We start from the raw sequence: 4849 nt of genomic DNA, 5'->3' as shown, positions 1-4849 counted from the left end.
AATCTGGAATTGAAACAGGAAAGCTTCGCATTATAACTGCAAGCGAATCTGTCAATAGTGTGCGGTCCCCATCGAAAATCTAACATATGAAAAACATCATCATTCAAAGAATAATCATCAAAATCAATAATCCTACTTATGGTCAGTCTCAGAATTAACACTTCTAGGAATTCAACTCAAGTGAAATTCCAAAACTAACACAAACATGAAATATGCGAAGAGCTAAATCCTGAAGTTCAGGAACCTTGCTACCAGAATGAACGACACCAACAACGTTTGCGTTATCAGTAAACCATGTAGAAGGTTCCGTTATCCTTGTTTAATTTTTCTAGCTTTTGTTTTTAATCATTGCATGTTAGGGTGTCTTATTCTCATGTTTTATTGATTAAGAAAAATAAAAATTGGAATTTCCCCCTCAATTTTCGTGTTCAAATCATTCAAAGCTGCGTTTGAAAAATGGATTTCATCATATTGTCCCTTTCTGGGGTGGATCTGAGGGTGAGGTTTCAACTGACTGAACTAGAAGTTTAAATCCCGAATTTCTTAAATTTTGGAAGCAAACAAAGAAAGACATCAGTCTATCAGGAAATTTGAACAAATGTAAACGTACGCTGATTCTGACCAATATTTCTCCGACAACGTAATCACAAGACAAGGCGAACGAAATTATAGCTTTCTATTTCCGCCTTAATATTGAAATTAAAATTGAAATGGAAAACAATTAAAGCTTTATATCATCTCAATTGAATTAATTATTACCATATTATTTGCATTTTTCTAATGTGAAGTAGTGTTTCCCCAGATTTAAACCTATAGGAAAGGTTTTCATCCAGAGTAACCTCCATTACAATCCCATCTGTTAACAGGTCCATTTTAAACATAAAAACAATTATTTTCTTTAGTTTCATTGGTAAGAAGTTAAAACTGCTGTTTACATAGGCCTCTCCTGCGGCAAATTCCTGAATTCCTTGGTCATGTTAAACTGCGACGCTGGCCTTTATGTCGTTGTGTTTTAACTAGTGTAATAATTTACATACAGTAGTTCCTGCCTTTTGATTGGCTAAGAGAATGTCAATTTATCCTAAACAGTGCAAAATATTGAAATTTTCGGTGCAGGCGGTGAAATTTTGCGTGCAGATTGATGCAATTCACAGAGTAACAACACTTTTTTCATTGTAGACGTTTTCTAATCAGTCTTTTGGTTGTGAAGTATTCTGAACGACAAATTCCAGTTGCTTTGATCAGTTATGCAAATATTCGTACTAAGACGCGTCAGCGTAAAACTTATGACAGGCTGCCAATCTCCCATGTTATGGGCGGAGCAAATTCACGTCACGTAACCAAATAAAATAACGTGATGCGAATTGCTGTGTGCAAAATAATCACACTTGAAAAATTTTAAAAGGCTACAAACAACACGACCCATATACCTTTTACACGTTTTACACATCAAAATATGCAAATAGTTTACGGTTATAAACAGGCATGTCACTTTTTGAGATATGTCTAGAAATGCACTCTAATAAGATGCATGAACTGTAGGATAGAGATCACAAGGTGTCCCCAACCCTAAATTCTCACTGTATTAAAGTTAGCTTAAGTAGTATCTCTAGCAACCTTTGTGGTATCCCAGAAGCCATGGTATGGAATCCTAAATATATGGGTTCTAAAGTCTCCACTGATTAAAATCAGTAAGTAAAAGAGGGGTTTAAGTGTATGGGTGGGGAAATAGTTGTGTGTAGAACAAAAAATCAATAGTAAAATAGTTTACCATGTAAGTGGTTATATTGAGTGAGAGACCTCTGCAACGCAGCACTCTCAAGCTCAATTAGTGTTAAGTAAAGTAACAAAAACAACTAAAACCTAATAGAAATGTCAGATTGGAATTCCAGAAAAAGCCGCAATAAGGGAAAGGCATGTATATAGGGATTAGCTAGATTGAGGGAGGGACAAAATATGTTTAAGGATTGGGGTTAGTTAGTTTTGGAAAGGGGGAACTCTGTATATGGACTAGGATTCTCTAGGTTTGGGGAAGAGGGAAAAATTCTGTATGTGCATTAGGGTAAGCTAGTTTGGGGGAAGGGGAAATCCTGTATAGGGGGTTAGCTTGTTTAGGGAGAAGGGGAAACCCCTGTATAGGGATTAGAGTTAGCTTGTTTTGAGGGAAGGGGAAACCCTATATATGGATAAGGGTAAGCTTGTCTGGGGGAAGGGGAAACACTGTATATGGATTAGGGTTGGCTAGTTTTTGAGGGAAGGGGAAACCCTGTATAGGGATTATGGTTAGCTTGTTTGGGGGAAGGGGTAACCCTGTATAGGGATTAGAGTTAGCTTGTTTGGGGAAGGGGGAAACCCTGTATAGGGATTAGGGTTAGCTTGTTTGAAGGAAGGGGAAACCCTGTATAGAGATTAGGGTTAGCTTGTTTGGGGGAAGGGAAACCCTGTATATGGATTAGGGTTAGCTTGTTTGAAGGAAGGGGAAACCCTGTATAGAGATTAGGGTTAGCTTGTTTGGGGGAAGGGAAACCCTGTATATGGATTAGGGTTAGCTTGTTTTGGGGGAAGGGAAAACCCTGTATAGGGATTAGTGTTAGCTTGTTTGAGGGAGGGGAAAACCCTGTATATGGAAAGCGCGTGAGAAATTAGATCAAATTACAGTGTTTGTATGAGAATCTAAAGTGGAATAATTTTCGTAAAGCGGTTGTTCTAAAAAATGTAAACTAAAGCTACGCTACAAAGAGTTCTACTGTCAAATTTAGGGGGCCGCACGTACCTGTGCTTTATTTTTTCCGGTTGCTTGTTTTAGATTTTCCATTAATTTCTCGGTAATTTTTCCCGGGAAATTTTAGTCAGCGGAAGGAAACATTTTGGCAGAGAAATGTGAGACATGTAAAGAAAATTTTAAAAAGTGGTTCTAGCGCACGTTAGGTCATCAAATTTTGTCTGAAGAATCCTTTACCTGTTGTTATTGGAACTGGCCAAGAAAAAAATTCTGATGGCTCAGAGAAATCAGCATCTTTCGTTCAAGTAGATACAATTTGCACTTACGAGAAAACACTTTTTGTAACTGATGTTGCAGTGGGAACCATTAGGCTGGTAACCAGTCTTTCTAAAACAGTTTCATTTCTAAAAAACCTTGGATGTCTTTACGACACTTTTGGAATACACGAAAAAGGTACGCCTGCGAAAAAGGTAACACTGAGGGAGGCGAAAGAGAACGTCGACAAAGTCTGTAGTGAGGTACAAAGACAAGTGGCTAGTGTGAAGGAGCGAAGAAAACCCAAGTTGGTCTCACCGTAAGATAACTTAGCCAGTTAATGTTAAGGATCAGCAATAATTCTTCCCCACTAAGAAACATCAACCTGCTGAACTGACTTTGATAGCTCGCATCGGAAAGGTGCCTTCTTAGCCGACTCGTCAAAGGCCTGGGAAGCAATGACAACCGAGATCGGATAAAGTTCAGTCCGGAAGTCAACCCACAAATATTTAACACCTTACCCAATGATATATATGTAAGAGTGATGTATTATTCGGTAATTTATTTTATTTATTCAATCAAGTATCAGGTTCACAATCAAATCAAATCAACCAGACTCCTTAAAAATAAGCCACCTATTATAACATCATAAACAAATCTATAAAATAGTATCTAATTTTATTGACAAGGCATTTGATTCTCTTAAACTAAGCGGTAAATCATTCCACAGACGACAGATCCGAACAAAAAACGAATCCTTTAAGACGTCAGTCCTGCTGAAAGGAAGAATGAAGCGTTAAATGATCAACATTTCTAAGTGGCTTAGTACAAGAACGAAAAGATACATAATCGAGAATGTTTGCTTTATATCAGCTATTTCAATTAACCTTGTCGGATTAAGATCAAGCTAAAAGACAAGACCGCAATGTTTTGTGGGATTATTTGTTATGAATAATTTCATCAAAATCATCCCTGCACGTGCAGGTCATTGTACTGCTAATTACAACCTATTGTTTTCTCCAGGCATGACTGACTTTGATGAATTTATTCATAAGAATCCCACGTAAACTCTCGGTCTCGTCTTTTAGCTTTATGCTTTGAAGCGACAACGTTAATTGAAATAGCTGTATATTCTTAGAGGGACCTAGTCAGCCAGTTCTTTGTTTTCGTTTATATGCGAGAGTTTGGCTATTATATTTTTTTCAGAGCGTGTTCAAATGAACGAAATCACTGTGAAACTACTAAAGATAATGAAACATACTTACAGGAATACAACTTACAGTTAAGCAATAAGATTTCTTTTCACCATGCAATATCAATGATTTCGATGGCATCGAAAATGGCGGAGGCTGAGTAGGGTCCTTTAAGACACTTAGAAAAGAAAACTAAATCGTTAATTTCCCTACAATACTTCAAGGGTAATAAATTTAACTTATTAAGGCGTTCGTACTCAGAATAACCCCTTCTGATCCAAGAATGAATCTTATATCCCTGACACAGGCAAACTTGGAAAAAGAAATTCCCAGTGCTCCTATCAGGAGTCATGTCGAACCTAAGACCTTCCGATTACTAGTTCGGATGCTCTACCAGTGAGCTACAGGAGACTCGTGGGAGCTAAGGCCATTAAACAAGGTTCATGCGAATATATGTATATATTTAGCCAAGCCTAAGAGCGGAACTCCACAATTCCTTTTTAATAGAATATCTAACTCTGCTTATAGTATGAACGTAATAACTTTAAAAATTTCTCATCCTTTCCGGGTGATCTGGTGACGTAACTTGGGGGACTGGGGGAAGAAAATTTTAATGCCGTATCCTACAATCCCGCGCGGCCTTAAATGTCGTTTTCGAATTCATTGCCGACTTTCATAT

This window comes from Pavona decussata, unplaced genomic scaffold (genome assembly GCF_977016875.1).
Source record: "Pavona decussata unplaced genomic scaffold, jaPavDecu1.1 SCAFFOLD_180, whole genome shotgun sequence".
NCBI classification, from domain to species: domain Eukaryota; kingdom Metazoa; phylum Cnidaria; class Anthozoa; order Scleractinia; family Agariciidae; genus Pavona; species Pavona decussata.
This window is presented reverse-complemented; position numbering follows the sequence as displayed.